This window comes from Colossoma macropomum, unplaced genomic scaffold (genome assembly GCF_904425465.1).
Source record: "Colossoma macropomum unplaced genomic scaffold, Colossoma_macropomum, whole genome shotgun sequence".
In the NCBI taxonomy this organism is placed as follows: Eukaryota; Metazoa; Chordata; class Actinopteri; order Characiformes; family Serrasalmidae; genus Colossoma; species Colossoma macropomum.
Window position 1 is genome coordinate 23,999,231 of NW_023494784.1, and position 22,269 is coordinate 24,021,499.

General features: G+C 40.7%; 1 protein-coding gene across 2 annotated transcripts in view; it reads right to left on the reverse strand.

The window, feature by feature from the left end:
• igsf3 (immunoglobulin superfamily, member 3) overlaps nucleotides 1-22,269 on the reverse strand; it is a 154,127-nt gene that overhangs the window by 66,798 nt on the left and 65,060 nt on the right. The window lies entirely within an intron of this gene.

Sequence of the window (22,269 nt, forward strand, 5' to 3'; positions counted from 1 at the left end):
AGAGGGGGTGGATTAGTAAAAGATGAAGAAAAGCACAAATACGCTCAAAACCACTTATAGAAACACACACTCTGAGGCCCATTAACATTTAAACAGGATTCTCTCCTGCAGTGGAGCTCAGCCTCAACCTTGTTATTATGACTGTTCATCGCTTCAGGGGGAAAACAACTCTTTTCTCTCTCTCTCTCTCTCTCTCTCTCTCTCTCTCTCTCTCTCTCTCTCTCTCTCTCTCTCTCTCTCTCTCTCTCTCTCTCTCTCTCTCTCTCTCTCTCTCTCTCTCTCTCTCTCTCTCTCTCTCTCTCTCTCTCTCTCTCTCGAAGTTGTTTCATCTGGCCAAAACCTTTCCTTAACATGCCACCACATGGAAAGAGAGAATAACACTTTCTTTTACAGTCCCTTAAGTTCTAAGTCTTATCTGGGTAACTGTGAGGTATAAACTACAAAGTACTAGGTAATTATTTTGGGAAACATGCTGACATGAAACTGACATGTAATGAAATGTAAACGAAAAGTTTAATGTATTAACTGGGTAATTGTGCAACACTAACTGCAAAGTATTGTGTACCTCTTGTGGGTAAAATGACAGTAAGTAACCAGATTAAGTAACTTAATTATGAAACAGGTTCTAGCTATTAAACTGATAAAGAACATGGTAAAATATCTCATAACTGGATAATTACTCAGCATAACAAGGAGGTAATTACAAAACCTGCACTAACTTTCACTGTATTGTCACACGCATTAGGAGAAAAGTAAATTGGTAAAGTATAAGTACTACGCAGTTATATGGGTTGGTATTGAGCGGTGGATAACACTATTGTCCTTCATGTGGTAAACTGGGGTTCCCTGCTTAGGCAAAAGCACCTGCCTATAACAATAGTCCAACCAAGAGCCCTTGAACAAGACTCCTAATGCTACATTCGCCTATATGACTAAATTGTATGTCGCTCTGGATAAAAGCATTTGTCAGATGCTGTACAGGTAAACATGGGTTGAAACTGCAGTACAGACACATGAGTCTTATACAGTATGTGCCTGTCTAATACCTGGAAACAAAACCTGTGACACTACAGTGATATTTCATGCAAGTTTGTTTGCACTTACTCTAAATAATTAGTGAATTATTAGATGTGTCCTTTTTCAGCTTAACAGCTACAAAGCTGTAATTATCTTGGAAGCTATCATCACATTGTCTAAAATAATTGCCTAGTACTTTGGAGTCTTAGCTCACACTTACTTGGCTAACACATAGAACTTAAGGGACTGTAAAAGAAAGCATCAAGAAAAGTGTTTAAATAGGTTGCTGCATGCCCAGGCATAAAGGAAGTAGTGTATAAAATCATGTTTGCATGTGAAGCTTGAAGGAGGCAAAACAAAAAAACTGTTTACTGTTGAGCAAACACACATATCTTTTATCACGATCACTAAAAACACAACTTTGCACATGCTCGCCTTTCTCACACACAGGCATGCACACATTCCCCTGACCAATACGCTTCTTGCCCCCTGTGGAGAGCAGTATGCAACTGAGCCAGCTCCGCTCCCACACACCCCAATTAGCACTCAGCTCAGACAGCAGCATTCCAGCACAGGCCGACACCATGCTGCCATGCGTTAGCTAAAAGGCTATGCCATTCTCCTTTCCAGTACTTCACTGGGTGTCACCACGGTGATAGCATCGATTAGTGTCAACCATAACAGCCTCAGCCTGGCAGGGCTGCTTTCTCACCCATTAACAGCCTTACATCACTGCATACAGTACGCCTCTCTATCTACTGTACATCTTTCAGCTGAAAAGCACCACCATCTCACCAATTCCTAGAGTATAATTTCACATTATTTTAATGCAAGTGGGAAATTAGATCACATTATAAATAGACTTGATCACAGATTAAATAAAAAAAAGAGAAGGACAAGAAAACTTTAAATAGGCTCCAAGCATGACTATTTATAGACGAACAACAAAGCAGAAGGGATAGAGAGAAACGCTTTTGAAGAACAACATTGTTAAATCTTCCCATACTGAGCTCTACCGTGAAGACTTAGCATGTATCAAACCCAGTCTACAAGTGGGTTTCAGAGCAGCTGAAATATGTCATAGTTCATGTCCAGTCAGGTTTCATACAGTTTAGTCCAATTCACTGAAAGTCACATAGTTGTAAGGATACATAGTGGTATCAGAATCAAATAGATATTTACGTAAAAATATATATTGCACTGGACAGTTGATTCGACAGATTTGACCTATTTTTCAATCTAACAATATTTGATGAGAGCAGAATGTTTATGTAACGCTGGGCTAATGTGCTTAAATGCCTACATTTTATTCACATTTGCAATCATCTACAAATAAGTGTTATATCTCTTTGTAATGCTAATTCTGGTGGATTACGTCAAAATTTCTACACTTTCTAAATATTTGTGTACTGACATTAGTATTTAGGGATATCTGAATTATATATCGGCAGATAATTGGTTTAAAAAATGTATCAGCATCAGACAGATGTTTAGATTTGACTGATATTCTAAACCAATATTTGATGCCATTTATTGTACTCCATAAGAGCAGAACGTTTGGGTGTTGCTGGGCTACTGTGCCAGAATATCTGCATTTTAATTATTTTACTGCATTTGCATCCATATAAAAATAAATGTTTCTTGGTAATGACAATCCAAGTAAATGTAGTCTCATTTTCTACATTTTATCAATATTTATGTATCAGCACTGGCATCGGCAAATACGTACATTACGTACATACTGGAATCAGACAATTCCCATATCAGTGCATCTCTAATACAAAGTTTTGAATAGATTAACCAAAGCAAGTGCCACTTATGAACAAACATAGAGAGAAATATATACTGCCACCTCTAAAATAAACAGAACCAAGAAAGACACTTGAAGATCCACAAAGGTCTTAACTATGAAGTTCGTTTTATGACCTTTCTTCCTCTCACCGAAATATATTATCTAATATGATGAAAGCCTGACTGAAAAACCTCAGGGTCAAAGAGAAAATAAGTAAGAGAGACAGAAGGCAGCGAACAGTCAGCTTTTGAGTGCTTCAGAGCACTGTGTCTATTCTAACAGGACACAGTCATTCATATGGATTTGTTCTGTGTGAGGGCACCAGGTTCACCGATGTTCAGAATGCTTAGTCACAGCCGGTCAATATCAAGCTGCATCTAAGAATTTACATGTACTATGATTTAAGGTGTTAGCTGGCCATAGTCACAGTCCTAAATACAAAAAAAACTATTGTTCTAGTGAAGTTTTTAAAGCTGCTTGTCTATTCTGGCATAAAACGTACATCTGAGAACACGGCCCATCCAGCAGGCAGATGTGTGAGTGTGGAGTGAGAATGTGGAGTATGGAGTGTGTGCGTGTGCATTCTCAATTATTCAAACTCCTCTTTGCTCACACATTCTCAAACAGGAGCTTAAAAGAGGTGGAGTGACAAAGCTATGCGCTGCTGATGAAACAGAAGACGACTGAACGCAGGTGGGGAAAAACAGAGAGAGCAAGGACAAGAGAGAAGAAACAACGCTTACATAAAAGGTGTGAGAGAGTGAGAGAGAGACAGGGTGTCAAATGAGAGTGTTTGAGAGAGAGAAAAAAGAAAAAAAAGAGATACAGCTAGAAAGTGAAGAGAAAGAGAGAGAGAAGGAAAGAGAAAGAGTGATAGAGGGGAAGAGAGAGTGAGGGTGCAAGAAAGAGGAAAAAGAAAGGTGTATAGAGAGTGAGAGGGTATAAAGTGTAAGAGACAGAGAGGGAACAAGTAAGAGAGAAAAGAGAGAGAGAGAAAGAAAGGATTAATAATAGAGTCAAAGCTGCTAATGAAAAAGATAGAGAAGTAAAGGAGAAGAAGCACAGGTGAAAAGCCACTTCTGGTAGAAAAAGAAAGAAAGACAGAGCACAAAACAGAGAGAGACAGAAGTATATAGACTGTATAGTAAAGAGTAGAAGAGTGAGAAAGCGAGAGTGTGTGCGAGAGAGAGAGAGAGAGAGAGAGAGAGAGAGAGAGAGAGAGAGAGAGAGAGAGAGAGAGAGAGAGAGAGGAGAGATGTAGAGGTACAGAAAAGTACATAGAGTGAGGTAAAGAGTGAGAAAGAGGGCATGAGAGACTGTAAGGAAGAGGTATACAGAGGGGGTAGAGAGAGAGAGAGAGAGAGAGAGATAGATAGAGAGAGAGAGAGAGAGAGAGAGAGAGAGAGAGAGAGAGAGAGGGTGAGAGAAAGTGAGAGATTGCTGTGAGTGGACCTCTGCTGGGTTTTTTAATAAGGGTCCCACTGTGCATCTCACTGCCTGATGAACAGTGATGAGGACAAATTGCCACCCTGTCTCTCTCTCCCTCAACACTGCATCACCAAAGAGATGAAAACATCTGTGGATGGTGGAAGAGGAGGTAAAACTTAATAAGGGTAAAAAGATTTGGAAAAAGCACTCAAAGACATAAGAGCAGAGGCAAACGTCTGAAATTACATTCCTTTTCACAACAGCGCCAAAGAGAGAGAGCAATGAAAAGCAGAATCAAACCAACTGATCAAATCAATTTGGCTTCTCCGCACTTATTGATTCACTTATTCCTAGGAAGACAGCAAGGGCTCACAACACATCCCACCACGAAGGCACGTAGTGTGTGCGTGGACGTCTGTGTGAATGTGTGTGGGCAAGCACCAGGACAGTCCTCATTGTTCCAGTACAGCAGAACCAACACTGTCCACCCCCACAATGAAAACTTACTGAACATCATGCCATCCAAAACAGGCAACAGCCAAAATCAATAACCATCCTTTATGTGAGCGCTCTTCTATCCCCGAAGGACACGAGTCCTGAGCTCGCTACTACCATCAGATATCGCATCCTATGAAAAAAATAAAAGTTTGTTACCATAACAACTTCCCAACAAGAGCCAAGCAGAAACTTGCTGTTTCCATGCCAACACTAAATTCTCAACTTGTAAGGCGTGAAGCTACAGAAAACATCAAACAACTTTTAGCCATCAGCTTCCTTAAGCTGCCAAGCCAGGCTTGTAGCACTGAGCTCCAGCCAGAGCAAAGCCATCAGCATTCAGGCCAGCACACGAGCCAGGCTGACCGCCTGAAAGATACACCAAAGACATCCCCCTCAGTGAGAATCAGTCATACACCTGAGTGTATGGCAGTGCTCTGAGGCCTTGGGCAAAACCCCTCTCTCTCTCAGACGGATGCTTTGCCTTACCCTCTTGTCCTAATAGATGGAAGAATGCATTTTACAAGCAGATAGCATCTCCTGCCACTATGACTCCATTCTAGGTTCTGCAACTGCTCTGTGACCCCAATCTGGCCTGGATTAGGGTGGCTGTGGCAGTGGACTGCCCGAGATAAGATGCAGCTCGGGCTGGGGCTTAGGGAGGGGCAATCAGCGCAAAGCTAACACCTCAGCTCACTGCTGATCTAACTCCTGGCCAGGGAACCTATTAACACAATCTAGCAAGCCTTGGTACCTCATTCTACACTACTTGGTTTGTCTAAATAACTCAATCAGGGTTAAATTTTAAGTGTGTGGGTTATTACCCCAAATATATCACTAAAGGAACAGTTAAAATAACACTGACACAATTTTCTACCTGTCCCAGATGTAGTCGATCAGCCAAGACATGTTTGGTGTCCAAAATGCAGCTTCTTTAGTTTAGCACTGGAGCTTCGAGGCTAATATTGCATTCAAACACTAGAAGTCAACAGTCTCCCAAAACATTTCTGTAAATTCATCCCGAACACTTTCCTCAACCCAATCAATACCACACTAAGGTTACCCAGACTCGTCAATGTGGTATAGGACAGTATGACTAACTGTGAACGATGTGCATGACGTGTTAGAGATTACTGTCAGGATTTCTATTGTTTCTATTCATGAGTAACTCAATCTTCAAATTTTAAACTGAAGATATATGTTTAAAATTACAAACAACAGAAACCTCAAATGTAATTTAGTGCTCTGTATGACATATGTGCATGTGAAGTTTAGTAAGTTTGGAAAAGATTTGGGTGACTACTGACTTATAGTGTTAGCAAAGTTAGCATCAGCACTAAACTAAACAAGCTAAATTAAAAGGTATGTGAAAAACTGGATTAGAACCATTTCTTTAAAGCATCATCTTAGCTAGTGTGCTATCCAGAGTACACTTAAAGAAAAAACACTGGAGGTCCCTTTTTGGCATCTTTATTTGTAAGAGTATAATGCAAATGTTGCTGATTTTAACTGCTGAACACTGGCAGTGCTTGTTTTAGCTATATATATATCTATCCTTTGCTAAAGAACCTTTGAAGAACCCAGTCTGTTTTCTTAGGGGTATATGTCAAAGCCACTTAGCTTGGAGTCACTGCAGATCAGAGGCCAAAACATCGCTTAACTATCAGAGATTAACATGGGAGGAATTAGCCAAGGGTAACAAACTGTGCCCTCTTATCTGGCAATGGAATTCAATTTGCCATGCAACTGGGTAAAGACAATAGCTGAAGAGTGTGAGCAGCTCCCTACTGGAGCACCAGCAAATGAGGCTTCCTGCCACAGCGGTACAGAATGTTAACCCTGCTCATCTCCATTACAATATCAAACAGCAACTCTAGCAAGAGGCCTGTCAATTAACATAATCCCACTGTTCATGCAAATGCAAACAGGTTAAGGATTAATGAAACAATTAGAGGACAGAGGAAGGAAGACTAAGCAGGAAACCCCAGAGTCCCTCTTCCGAAGAAGACACCATTTCCTCTGCGTGGATGCAGCCATGCGCCAGTCACTTCAAGAGGAGCTGAAGAGCTTAAGAGTGAGAGTGCTACTTCTGAGGAAGATGAGGGTTCAAAGCAAGTGTAAACAAGGACAAAGGGAAAGCTCGGCATAAAGCTCTCCTCTACAGCTCATTTGCGCAGCATTAGTGCACCATGCTAATGCAGCCTTACTTAATGCCACACTCCCTCTAGCTCTCTCCACACATCTGCACGTGTGCTTCTTTCCCTTTTCCTCCATCTTCCTTGCATCTCCCACCTGAAGTGAACAAGCAGTCCTCCACTTGGCCAGCCTTTTAGATACAATCACACTGTGTGAGAATTGGCAGCAAGAGAGAGAGAGAGAGAGATAGACGACTTCATACCTTTGCGATCTCACACAGTCCGTTCTGCTTCAGTCTGAATGTTTGCACAAAAATCATCTTTATATGCAGCACTCTTAAACATAAATGATATTGTACAGCATCACAGATCATAAATTATTTTGTGCAGAATTTGGCTAAAAAATGTTATTGCCATCATCTTGTACAATATTATATGCAATAAAGTTATAAGCCCGCTTTTACTGCAGTTTGCAGTGCATCCTACTGCCAAGCTCAGACAAAGCTACAGCCACCAGTGGCTGGCAATCCAAGAGAGCACAACTGGCTCTCTGGGTTGGAACAATGGCTTAATTCGTCTTTCCTGTTATCCTATGAGTGGTGCTGGCTGATTGAGGGTATGTTTTAGGCCATGTGAACAGAAATGAGCAGTCAGCATTGTTCCTCCAAGTGCCCTACAATGTTGGATGAGCAGTGAAGTGAAAAAGATGTGGTGTAAAAATTTGCCAACTTCAATTCAACTGATTATTCTTTTACCACTGTTCTAATTCCTAAATGATGATGAAACAGATGTGTTAAAATCTTAAAATAAACATTTCCATTTCTTTTGGTTTTGGTTGCTTTGAACAGCTTAGGCTGAAAGAGCCTTCAACACAAAGCTATACTGAGATATTTGATTTGAGATGTAATTTAGATATATTTATTTAGCTAAACAACATTTTAGGTTATGGCTAGCTGTATCATGAGGCTTTGTCTAAATCATAGTCCAACTAGTCAAGGAAACACGCTAATGATGTATGTTTTTATACAGTCACATATGACACAATCACATAGTCATGCAACCAGATTTGAGTCTTGCTTGTTGTGTAAAGCAATAATACGTGGATATAAAATAGCAGAATCAAATCACTTTCTTCTGATTCCCAAAAAGAATCAACAGATGATACACTATTCCTGTGTTGTTGAGAAAGCACATGCTTGCCTTTACATGCCCAGATCAGTTGGTGAGGTATGACAGAGAATATTCAGAGGGAATTGGTGAGGACTAACAATGGGGTGGAGGGTGAGGACTAACAATGGGGTGGAGGGGGAGGGCTCAGACTAAATTGCAAAAGCTTTATAAAATGTTGTGGGAAAAATATTTTAAACTGACACAGGCAAACCCATTGTGATGTGTAAGCCACAAACAAGGTCATGCTTTCATTTCTCTGAAAGAGGAACATGATGGGGGACTATGTTATGGTAAATATTGCGTAAGGCCAACTCTCTTTGCATGTGATTCTGTTTACACAAATGCCTTTGGTGGGGGGGGGGCATAGCTTCAGGATGGTGAAAAAAAAGAGAGAGACAGACAGAGAAAGAGAGAAGCAGAGAAATAGTATATAAAAATAGTCCATTTCTTTTTCTCTTTCAGTTAAAAAATAAGGACATTTTGAGGTTGTGGTGAAAAAGATTTTTAGGTCCATAAAAAAATGCCTGATGGGTCTCATACAATATTAACTACAGGTCTGGGTACTGTTTCATGACTAGTTCAACTGAAAGTAATGTGTAAAAGAAAAACAGTAGCAGATTTTGAAAACAAAGCATCCATGCATGTTTAAAAAAAAACAGACCGCTGAAATCTCTGGTGGCTATCTAGTTGTCTGTGAGATCAGTTGTTGTGGAAGGCTGTCCCAGGTCCGGGGGGGTGGGGGATTGGTCGGGGGTGGAGGCTGTTCATTCACATTGTCATTAAAGACACCGTGCCCAGGGGAAGTCATCAGTATGGAAGAATCAGATGAGATCCGTTCTGTAAAAGCACTCCTCATTTCCCTCCACTTCTGATGGATGCAAAAGCAGTCTTAAGGAGCTATAACCATCCGCTTCTACCCCCCGGAGAGGAGACAGAGAGGAGAGAGAGAGCCTTTCTTTCTTTAATCCCAACATTAAGAGAGCCAAGCGCTGAGGCTCCTCACTGAGACGCAAAGCAGAGCCCTCCCTGTGTGTGTGTACGTGTGTGTTTGAGCAAACAGAGAAAACTCGCCTCTGGCACTGCCACTCTCCTACTGATGGGCAGACAGCCACGCAGCTTAGCAACACTCTCTCACTCACACATACATGCACATAGATGTCAACTATGGGGAGGGCAGTGGGTCACTGGTCCCCCCTGAAGAAAAGCTGAAAGGGCAATTCCTTCCTAATCACAGAGAAAAAGAAAAGCCTAGTAATGAAACTGCACATAACAGTCAGAAAACAGCTGTTACAGGGAAACTGTATTTAACAGCTGGAACGCACAAACAAGACACTACAGCAAACAGAAAAAATATTATTTTACACAAGCGCATATTTGACTAGCTGGTACAGTCCCCTGTTTGGCTGTGACCTGACACAGAAAAAGCAATCATGCTATCTACTATGTGTCTTTATTTTCCCCGTAGTCTTTAAGCATCTTGTTAGTAAATTACAGAAATTAATCAAACATCACTGAAATATACTTGAATCACTCGTTGCTTCGTTGCTTGACTGAGCTTTGATTCCTGATGCTTCAGTGTTAATGATGTTTTTACTGGTGCTTTACTGATAGCCTTCTCTAAAGCCGTAGAAGCTTAAAGTCCCTTTTGTAGCCATAATGGAGAATAATGAGGAAGTTGCAGCTGAACTTAAGTAATTTTGTTCAGTAGAATTAAGGTGAACAGTGCACAGACTGAAAAAAAAACAATATATGTACATATATATTTTCATTGGTGCCCATCCACACACGTTCAGATATCATGGAGTCATTTGGGGTTTCCAACACTCAGTCACCTAAAATCTCAGCAGAATACACAACGAAGGGATGTTTTGCCCACTTACTAAATCATAAATAATCATTTTTGATATTTTGCCCCAGTTAAGCCCCCTTTACTGTCCCAGAGAGTTGAAGCAGAAGCGCTTCTGCTTCCCTGGAAGAAGCTAAATGTCATTCTGGGCTTTCAGAGTCCAGAAATAAAACTACACGGCCGCCCACCAGAGTCATAATTCTGACATGCACACAGCAAGTGATGCTGAAGCTGGACTGGCTCTGCTGGTGAGAGTATGAGTGAGAGTGGAAGAGAGCTGTGAAAAGAGGAGGTGAAAGGGGGATATGACAGCAGTAAATGGGTGATTTGGTGGCAGCCAGCAGTGCTGCTGGCCTCTACTGCCTTGTGCAGTGGCCTATTCAGTCTGTGCTGTTTAATGTGCAGCATCACGAGCATCCCAACAGGAGCATCAGTCACTGTGGCACCTCTACACACCTCCTCCCACCAGTGCCGTTAAACTGACACAGCTGGGGGGGTCACAGCTGAGCTAGGAAAGAACGGATGGGACCACACACATACACACACACACACGCACAGAGAGATACACACTGACATTTTTATACTTTTTCAGGATGTGGAGTCATATATGCTTCACATGCTTACTATATATAATGACTATTTAAATGTCAACATCTAAATGAATAAAATCTATTACACTAACACAATTTTATCTTATTTTACAATTCATCTGAACCGTGGGTCACTTAAATAGTGCGGAAAATGCTGAGAATTTTCCACAGACAGTATTTCACACTCAGGGAAATCCCCAGCAGAGACAGTGGAGCATTTATTTTACCATAGTATTACAGCTTCAAGGAGAGTGACAATCCATTGTTTTAACAGTACAAGGGAATATAACATTACATTTATATACTACTCATCATTTAGCAAGCTGTTTAAAACTATTTAAAAACTCCCAACACAATGATTATTGCCTTTGAAACATCGCCACTGGCTTACTTGTCAGTCGTTGCTGATTTGCAGTGAAGAACTGTGACTATTAGAGCTAAGCCTATAGTAGGGGGCATACATTTGAAAACTTGTTTAAAAACTAGAAAGGACAAACACCTCTATGATAAAGCTAATTTCTGTTAGCGTCCCTATGGGATTCTAGTAGTACATTAGCTATAAGCTAACAGCAATTTGGGTTGGGTTTTTTTTGCTGTTCTACATTAATTGTGGATATTTGAAGCGTGTTAAATTGCTCTAAGGTTTATTTAAAACCCGTAACAGACACATTAACATATATTTTACCTTTTAGCAGTTTTATAGTGACTCTTTCAGAGCCCTGGCAGAACGTGAGACTGAAATGCATTGGTCAGGCTGCCACTCATAACCACAGTTGGTGACACATCTAGAAGGTCTAGAGAGTATTTTTTCATGCAAAACTGGTCCCACACATTCTAAATTAAAATTCCGTTCCAAACTGCATTGGTTAATCTGACACATTAGGCCTTCAGTCCTAACCAATGGATGAGCTTGCCTGGCTGTATCATTTTCCGTTGCCCGTTTAAGCATTTTATTTCCAACCAATACTTAATGAAATAAGAAAATTGCTACAATATTTGCTGAGTTTACATACAAGTATAATGATTACATTAAATAAAAATGTACTAAAAATACACACTTTTTATTTCACAGAAATCATTAGACCTTCTCTGAAGACCCAGAAGGGCCTGAGGGTTTTCCACAGCTGCTGTCCGATTACATTGATACAACATTTGAAAAAGTTAGAAATGAATACAGAGAAGAAAAGAAGTGAGAAATAACGACAAGGCAAAGAGTGAAATGGAAGGATGGATTGGGATGAGAGGTGTAACGGAGTGTTCAGACACGACAGCAGAAAATGGAGGATGCTGTGCATCTCTGGACCATGGGCTATAGCACTTTGACAGCATATTGGGAGTGTGTGCATTTGAGAGAGAGAATAAGTCAGGTTTGTTTACAGCCCAAAGCGGCTGGCACTGCCTTTGATCCTAGTCCTCTCCACTCAGAGCTGACAACATGAGCTATCAGCTAATGCTAAGGGGTGAGAATGTGTGCGCGTGCGGGCAAGAGACTAGGGCAGCAGACAGGGTATAAGGAACACTGACAGCCTGAGAGAGAAAGAAAGAAAGAGAGAGAGAGGGAAAACAGCATTAAAAACACACAGTGGCAGAAGACAGCAGCACAGAGTAACCGGTGTATGGCGAAGTGCTCAGAGTGGGGTGTGTGCCAGTTGTTTGTGAGTGTTTGGTGAAAATCTACAGGGGTTTCTCTCCATTCCAAATCTAATTAGAGACCATCACACGTCATGGCCACTGTTAAGGCTGCCTAGATAATTAGTTCCACTAATTGTGCTCTGAAATGCTGAGTATAGTGAAATGAGAACAGAGACAGCAAGTTCTCCTCTAGTAACACAAACTGTCTCTTCCTCTCCCTCACCGTCTCTCGACCACTTTCTACCTCATTTTCTCTTGCCGATAAAGGTCAAAGAATATGAACCCAATGAAGGAGCAGTAATTGGGTTTTTGCTCTGTGAGGAAACACAGTGTAAATAGTGCCATTTCATTTCACTGAAGGGTTCGTCTGCTTGTCAGTGAGCCGGGGCGACATAACCAAAGACACTTACCACTAGACTGTGTGAGTGTATGTGGATGCTTTCAAAATCACACCTGAATTAGCACAAAAAGTTACACACACTGTGGAGGGAGAAAACGCATACACACTCACACGGGTACATAAACATTGCCTTCCAAGCTTCCTTTCATCCCTGCAGGAGAAGAAGAGGTGGTAATTTCACATACAAGCAGATTACGGAGGTTAAGTTGAGAAAAAAACTGTGCGTTATTACTGTAATAAAGCACTGCAGCACTGCCAAAGCTGGGGTGAAAATAGTGTTCCAAAGTGCTCGTCACACTTTTGATCAACTATTAATCATACACATCAGTCACAGCGTAACACACAAGGCAGCGCTTGAAGGGACCCTTCTCTTTCTGCCAAACCACTGTGCATCAGAGGTAAACTGAAGAAACAGATTAGGATAGTTGAGCACAGGGGCAAACTGCATACAGGAGGGAGAAATTCCCTGGTTCTCTTTCGAGTCACCACTAAAATGATAGTTTGGACAAATATCAAATTTACACAAATTTGTTCTTAATCTAAACAGAGTCAATAAGCCAAGACATTTTCAGTGTCTCTATTTTACTGTCATATGCTATTTTTCATAGATTGTTATAATGAAGTGGAATTATTAAAACAAACTGACAGAGGTCTCTCAACAAAATAACCAAAGCAAAATCAACTTTATACTGATGAAGTTATCATCACTGTCCAAAGAAAAACATGTATCTCCATTTTTGCCAATTATTTTTCTATGTCATTCTTTGTTTGTGTGCTATTACACATTTCCACCAGAGAGGTCTCCAAATCCCCAAAAGTAACATAATATTTCTAGTTGTGAACTGATCTTTTAAATGTAAAGACCAGAAATTATTTGAAAAATAAATTACACATTCTGTTAAACCTAGATGACAAATTGACACACGACTCACCAAAAGGGCTTCTGAACCCAGTTTATTTTCCCTAACTGCATGTAGGTTCATAGATCATCCTGTACACACTAACTCATACACAGATATGGTTTAGCTTTACAGTGGACACTGTCCTTAAGGTAGCACATCCCCTCATTTTCTCACCAGATAGCACCTTGTAGCTCCACTAAAAGAAAGAAATGAAAGAAGCAAACCACAGACATTAAACATGTCGTGGCCGACGTTTTACATTTGGGGCAAGGAGGTAATTATGTAAATTTGATGAGCGGTGAGACAGAGAAGGCCTGCAGATGAAGAAGAAAAATTGCGGGAGGGGTAGCAGGAGACAGGGAGAGATAAGATCAGGAGGATGAGGAGGCAGAGGAGAGGAAGAGGATGAGAAGGAGATGCATCCTCCCAGCACAGTGGTAGGCTGTAATCAACAGATGTTCACATTCACAGCTGGATGTTCCAATCCATCTCTTTATGATTCTCTCTCACACCCGTCCGCCCATGCACACGCACACACACGCAGAACTGATTTTGTGAGTGTGAGTGTGTGTGTGTCATTGGGGGGTAGATGATCACACAGCATTTATATTTCAGATCATCTCACTCTGGGTACTAAACAGGCAAATGAGGGAGGGTGAATCCCAGATTTTGATACTGTCAGTCATTTTCCTGCAAACAGTGGTCTGTGAAGATAAAGAGAACCTTCATAAACATGTGACAAGAGAGAGGTTTTAGTTTAATTCTAAAAGTAGAAACGGAAGAGCAATCACAGACATACTGGACTAGAGAGCTTCAGAGTTTAGAGGACAAGGCACTGAATCACCTGCCAACCAGTTAAGAAGTCTGGAAGATAAACAGTTACGAGAGTATGTGGAGGATTACTGAAACTAGATACGTGGGACTAGACATGTAAGAATTTGAAAGGGGTAAGTAGAAGCTTGTACTGAATAGAAGAGATTGGCAGCCAATGTGAGTCATGGAGTTTTGAATAAACTGCCTATTGAGAATTTTAGCTGAGAAAGCAATACAAAATGGAAATACTGCAATCGAATTGAAAAAAGACAAACCTTAAACGTTATTTGAAAATACTGTAGATGTGCTAACTTATTAACTTATTTTTACTTAAAAAATCAACAAAACATGAAATTTGAACAGGGGCGACCAAACATTTGCATACGACTATATGTGCAGGTACCTTATCTCTCATAACTCCAAGTTCTCTTTTTTTCTGTTTTTTAGTTGGAAAGCAACAAAGTCAGCTCAAGTTGTGTTTCAGTGTAGGTTACTGCCCAGCGGCACAAGCAAAACGGATGATTGTGATCTTACTGAGTCACTAAACTCAAATGCATGCGTTCAGTGCACACGTCATGCATAATCAGCTGGAGAGTAACAGAAGCTACAGAGTAAAAGAGGCAGATTGAGAAAAAAGTAGAGGGGACGAGGGAGAGGGTGTTTCCTGCTGTTATGAGCTGTGCACTGACTGCGCTCTCATTACGGAGGGGAACAGGCCTCAGAGGCGAGATGAGAGTTGAGCGCCCAGCAGGGACCCCATCCATAATACAACACTCAACAGCTGGCCTTCCCTAACACACTCTTCATCTGCCCCAGAGAGCATGGCACCATGTATGCGCCTTTCTGGGTGTCTATGCATACGAGTGAGAGAGAGAGAGAGAGAGAGAGAGAGGGAGCGAGAGATAGAAGATAGATAACCTTGTGGCCAGTACAGTCTGTGTACTGTCAGATGGTACTGTTATACAGGTCTTTTATCCTGGAGAACCAGGTGACGGCAGATACAATTTCCACCATCTAAAAACTGAACAAGGATGGAGTGTATCTATGCACGCTGAAAATGGAATATTTGATGTGGGTGTTATAAGACATTAATTTGCTACAGTGCATTACTGTCTTAATTCAGTTAGAGCACAGCCCAGCTGTGGGGATCAATACCTGTGTGTTTGAGGCAGTCAGGCTTCACTGGCTTCTATCTATAATTCATATAGGCTTTCATAATGAGAACTATTAGCCCTGCCCATGAAGAGAGCAGCCCTCATGATAGTCAAGCTGTGAGAGAAGCTGCCAGTTCTGTTCTACTTCTAAAGCCCAATTTCCCCATCTTTCAGAAATATGCTTTACTTAACACGACACTTGGTCTGAAGGGAAATTAATTTAAAGAATGTAATGTATTAAACATGAAATGAATGAATGAATGAGTGTTTAAAAAAAAGACAAGTAAAGGTTAGAAACTCAATATTGTGCCTTGCCGTGTTATAAACAAGCCTTTCACCACACATCGCTGTGGACAGAAGCCCACTGACAGAAAGAGTGAAAACAGCTCTGTGGCATTTAAGGCCATTCTACTTTGTACTCATATGTCTCTCTCTCTCTCTTATACACACACACACACACACACACACACACACACACACACACACACACACACACACACACGGTGTCTAAACTACTCTAATCTGAACAGCATGGGAGCACTTTGAAAAGAATTGGGGAAGTGATGGAAAAAGGAGGGAGACAGAAAAATAATGCTGTAAACAGAAGCCAGCATATGGCTAACATTTCCAGGAATATCTTTCCTGATATAAAACATCTTTATACTCAGAAACAGATAACAAATTAATAAAGCCAGCAGCTTTAAGGTACCATTGCAAATACAGGTTTTATAATCTCCATACAAAAGCACTGCTAACAGAAAGGGAGCAGGTTCACATGAGCCTAAGGTCCCCCTGCACAGGTAAAGGGATTATAAAGCACTGGGCTGTAGATCAGTGGAACCGTGTTCTCTATAGTTATGAAGCACCACTGAGTAACAGACCTCACTAACGCTCTTGCAGCTGAATAGGTAACAGACAGCCTAGGCTTCCTTTAGTTCATAACCACTTCAATTAAACTTTATGTGGCAAAAATGCACATTTACATGTTTATTAGCATCTGTTTCTTGCAGTGGAAAGACAGTAATAAAGTACATGCACTTCTTTACTGCATTTGAGTACTTTTTTCCCAAGTATGTGCACTTATTTCTGTAAAGTATTTCAATACATTAATATATATATATTTTGAGACTTTTACTGTCACTCCACCACATTTCACAGTCAGTTATTCTACAATGTACTCGACTTCTTTCTGAAAGATAACGTAAAATAAAAATTAGATTTTCTATCATATTGAAAAAAGAATTTGATGCACTTTCAAAAATAAACCAAAATAATCATAGTGCACCTTTCACTAAATCCCTCCCCTAAATACCAAACATTCACTCATAGCTTAGCAACTGTTACTAGGCCTAAGCAATTCTGACAAGCTTCATAATGAAATGCCAGAAAATGCCAGAACATTGTGTAGTATTTTTTAAATCAGATACCTGATATCCAAGGAATTTGGACTGGTAAAAACATTCACATTTGGAGAAATGTTGGACTGTGAGTATCTCACAATACTTTTACTTTTGGTACTTAAGTACATTTAAAAGCAAGTATGTTCACGCTTAAATTCAAGGAAAATATAAATATAATATACTACACCTTTACTTCTACTTGAGTATTATCTTATCATCAAGTGTATCACTACTTTCACTCTAGTACTGGACTTGTGTACTCTGCCCATCACTGGTTTCTTGCAGTAAGAGACAGCAACAGTAGAAGTTAAGAAATGCATTACCACGCAAGCCAATCATTACCTATTCATCAAGATGGTAAATTTTATTAGTTCATTTTTGAATCATAGTAATAATAAAGCTTTATTGAGTAATCAGGCCAGTGCTTCAGTAAATACTATGAAACTAACATGTATGCTATGAAAGTGTGGGCTCGTGTACAGGCCTTCAAGGGTTGAGCAGTTAAAAGGGCATGCATTTCTCAGAAAAGGACCAGAACAATGTTTGACTTGAATATGCTAGGTGGGAGAAAGTGTGCAGGACTACTGGAGCACGGGCCTGGAGGAGAGAGCGCCCTTCAGGCCTACAGCTCCATCACTCACACACTGCACTATTACTCACAGAAAGACACACAGTGTGCAGGACCCGCAGTCTGCCCTGCATTCACTGCAGTACGCAGATGCATGACAAGGCCTAGTTCAAGGTACGGGCTGATTCAAGGCTGGGTCAATAGTGCTGTAAAGCTGGATGGAGCTTAAAAAGAGTTTTGCTTAGAGCAGTACAGGGTAGCTCTCAGGTCACTGCTCTTGCTTACCTGCTAATGCATCAGATGTAGCACAGCCACTATAAACACATTAAAGAGCTGTATCTGTCTGCGAAAGTGTGAGACAAGCAAGCATGTGTGAGAGAGGAAAACAAATAAAGAGGAATTCTAAATCTGAGAAGAAACATTCTCTTCATCTTTTGCACACCTGAGAGCCTTTCGTTTTTTTCTTCTTCCAAATCCATCCTCCTCAAGTTCAATGTGATTCGTTTCAGTCCAAATGGCAGGAAATCAAATCTCTCTCCGCAGGGCTCCACCTGTATTCCTCCTTGCGTCTGTCTCATTCCTCCCTAAAATTCTTGCTCAAAGCTGCTCTTCAAGCTGAGTCCTATCATCTCCTTCAGACACATATGCACTCACACCCACCCTCTCTCTAGCCAATCTACAAGCAACACCCCATTATCACATTTCGAGTCTGTCTCTTTCTCTTTTTTCCTCTCATTTTCTTTTCCAACTCTGAGCTCCACAGCAGTCAGAGCATACTGCCTGAAACCTAATGCTAACTAGTTTCACGTTTTACCAACATTCATCAGTCTAACCGATCGACAGTCACATCACAGCAGCGCACAGGGACAGGGCCAAGCAGACAGAGCAGCTTCACTTTTCAAAGTGATTGCAAGCTCCATCCTTGTCAGTTAATGCGTTTGGGTAGGGTGAGGAACGATTGATGCCCTGGTCTTATTCTCTCTCCACTGGTGCTGGGTAATATTGATAAAATCCAAATGTCACAATATTTTCCAAATACATCACAGTTAAATTTGAGATGAAATTTAAGTTACCATTAATATACTGAACCAACGCCTGAGTAGCAGCAGTTTATGCTACAAGAAAATCAAACCTGACAGAGCTTGTTTTGTTTAGACTGTTCTTTCTCTCAAAGTGACACCAAAGGAAACTTTACACAGTACTGTGAACATTAACTAGACCAAAAAAAGCATATTTCCAGAAAGTAAATTTACTATTTATGCATACATTGCATACTGCACAATGTGTGCCAATGTTTCCTGAATATTGCTATGCTAAAAGAATTACACACTTTTCTAAACAGAGGCGTGCAATATGATCATATAATTACTGTGATGAATTGCATTACATTATGTCATAATATGCTTTTTTGAGCATATTGTGGGTGTTGTCAGTACTGACCAACTGCATGTATCATTATAAAGAGAGTATAATTAGCAGTGTTTAACTCGAGTTTTACAGTATGTAAAACGTTTAGTAGTTTTTGATAGCATTTGTAAATGTGACACTACCGGTTATCCATTCCAATTACCGAATCAAATAGAAAACTAAATCTGGTGATATACTGTGCATGAAAATGTCTTCTCTTGGGACAACCATCTAAGCGTTGGCCCTATCATCAGGAGATTGCGAGTTTGAGCCCCGGTGATGCTACAGCCATGCGGGGCTGGGAGTCCAAGACAGCACACTTGGCCTCACTCTCTCTGGGAGGGCAGGACGGCCCTCCTTCTCCCCTCATCACTGCGCCAACACAAGTGCCTCACAAGAGCTGACATTAACAGAACTGGTGGTTAGCGTTCTCCTCCAAGTGCGTTCACCTGTCGAATGATGTTGCATTAGCAGCAGTCCAAAAAGATGCAGTGGCTGATGGTATTGTGTGATTGGGGGACTCTAACCAGCGGGTGAAATTGCAAAATATCCTTCTGTTTTTCTTCTTTTTCAATTATACCAAAGTGATATGGTATTGCAGTATTGTCAATATCCAAATAGAAACCAGAATTCCAAAAAGAAGACTTGTTAAGTTTTAGGTATTTCTTGTATCAAAAAAATTTGAAGGTCCCAGAAAATGAAATACATTGCAGTTAAAGTTTTTGAAGTTTTGGTATCCATCAATACCATTAAAACTAAGGATCAGTATTGTTGTGCGATACCAATAATGCTATAGATGATCTATTGTCCAGCACTGCTGCTTAGCAACAGGAGCAACACTATTTTGTGAAAGGGACTGTTTACGTAGATATAATGCTTGTTGACTATCAATAACCAAAAATCAGTACTGTTGCATGATACCAATACTGGTGTACTGGTACAGACAATACACTGGACAGCTCTTTTCTTTGCGGTGGGGGTCTATGGCTCTGGGTGAAGTTATGACCAACATGGGACTCCAAGGCTAACAAACAGCTTCTTCCAGCAGCTATAAAGCAGCAGGAGCCCTGCTGCCACACTGACACTGATAAACAGGCCTGCCCTGCGTTCATCACCAACCGGGAACGCTACACACAAATCCATCACTCAGACAAACACACACACACACGCAGGGGGATGGATTCCACCTGAGACGATCATGACATTAAGGCAATGGGAACAGCACCATACTAAACAGCGTTTCTATGACTTTTCATTCACTACAGATTCTCTAGTCAAAGCACCAGGGACAGCAGCCTGTACATCACTATGAAGACAGTATTGTCCTGCTCCAGTGCACTGATCACTGCTTCTCTTTCACATCCATCAGAGGAGACACAGGCTGCCTTTGAGCAGTGCCATTATGAGGACAGTACAGACACAATATGAGGAATCAAAAAGTGTTCTATAAAACTGGGGTGATTATTTGAAAGTGAGTGGTTAATTCACAGAGATAATACATGAGAATGAATGTGTGTATGTGTGTATGAGTGTGCAAGGTGGCAAATATTGCTGATCACAGGAATATTTAAAGTCTCAAAGCAGGGAATACTAAGATCTAATAAGAGTGTTACAGAAGCATGTCTGCAAATGATTGCTGAAAACAATACTTATTAAAAGAGCTTGTACCAGGTCCACATGAGACTCACACACAAACAAACAGTGCCACAACACTAACTGGGAAATAACTTCATATTAAAGAGACAAGTGTTTAAACAGAAGCAAACCTCAGCCTAATATCAGCAAAGAAACCCCCATAAACTCTCCAGAGTAAGACCACAAACCACCCATATCAGTAGATATACAAACACAAGGCACATTGACTAAACTCCAGTAAGAGCACAAAAACAAACAACACCATTACACCAGCATCACTCCACACTAACACAACACTTATCCTCTCATAGCAGTAAAAGCTTATTAAATCAGGTGTGACAGTCTCCAGCTGCACTGAGAGAGAGAGAGAGAGAGAGAGAGAGAGAGAGAGAGACAGACAGACAGACAGGCATATATATATAGACAGAGAGCGACAGACATGGAGGGAGGCAGAGAAAGAGAGAGAGAGAGAGAGAGGGAGTGAGAGAGAGAAAGAGAGAGAGAGCGAGCAAGACATAGCAAGAGCTAATGAGCGAGAGAGGCAAGGAAAGACAGAAAGAGGGCAAGAAGCAGAAATTCAGGTAAAAGAGCAAGAGAGTGAGAGAAACATAGATAGTGAGGAAGAGAGGCAGCGGTAAGAACAGCAAGCAAATTCAAAGACAAAGAGAGAGAGAAAAAGAGAAAGAGATGGGTAAAGAGAGCAAGAAAAAGAAAGAGAGAGAGAGCAAGATAGAGTCAGAAAGAGCATTACAGAGCACGAGGTAATGAGTGAGAGAGAGACTGAGAGAAAGAAAGGAGAGAGAGAAACAAAGATAGAGAGACAGGCACACAGAGCAAGCAAGAGAGTTACCGAGGTAAAGGAGAGAGAGAGAAACAGATTTAATAAGAGTGCAATGCAGAGATAGAAAGCGATCAAGAGAGCAAGATGCAATAGCTAGCGAGAGAGAGAGAGAGAAAGATAAAGTGGTAGCAAGAGGTAATGAGTGTGAGAGTGTGTATGGGGGGGGGGGCAAGAAATTGATTGCTATATTAATATATTGTCTTTCTATTTATGATAAAACCGATGAGATGGCACAAGAAATAAGCCTTTCTGTACACATAATATATATGAGCAGGTTTAGCTGGCTCAGTGATTCTTATCTGTTCTCTTGTTGGCTCTGTTGATGGTTCACACAAACAAGCTCATCACTCTATAAAAACAAAATCCAGCTTTAGTGAAGTCCATTTCGTTTATTTCAGTTACAGTAATGTATGTTCAGCATGCTGTTACAGTATTGTATACATGGACAATTTTATTTACTCCTGAAGGTACAGGAGTACTGATGGCAACAGAGTAGATGCCCAGTCATGAGTCAAAAATGCTCCCTCATCCACAAGCATGCTTAAAACTGATAGAGCCTGATAAAACCACCCTTATCCCACACTGATTATGGAGATAGCATTTAGTCAAATTAACCATCTTAATAATTGCATTCATCATTTAAATTAATCTATTTATGCAATTAATAGGCTTTAGAAAGCTAAATTATGTGTAAAACAAGCCAAATTGGATTTAAAGATAGCATTCAGGCCTTAAAAAAGCCTAAATGAGTTTAGCGAAAAAGGAAAACATATTTAGGCTTGCTAAAAGATAAATACATCTTATACATTTGATAAGGTCATCTACAAAGCTGATATATACGACATCTATTTCCAGTCCACTCAAGTTGGCCTACCTTTTTAGAGTGCTTTGACAAAGTTGGCCTATATTCCTGGAACCAACTGCTGGAATACTATTTTTAGTTGCTCTACCTCACGTATGTACTCATTTAAGCTACTGCAGTGTAGAGAAAGGCTGCCTGAGGACTTTTAAGCATCTCATATATGCAATGAATACAAGGCAGAG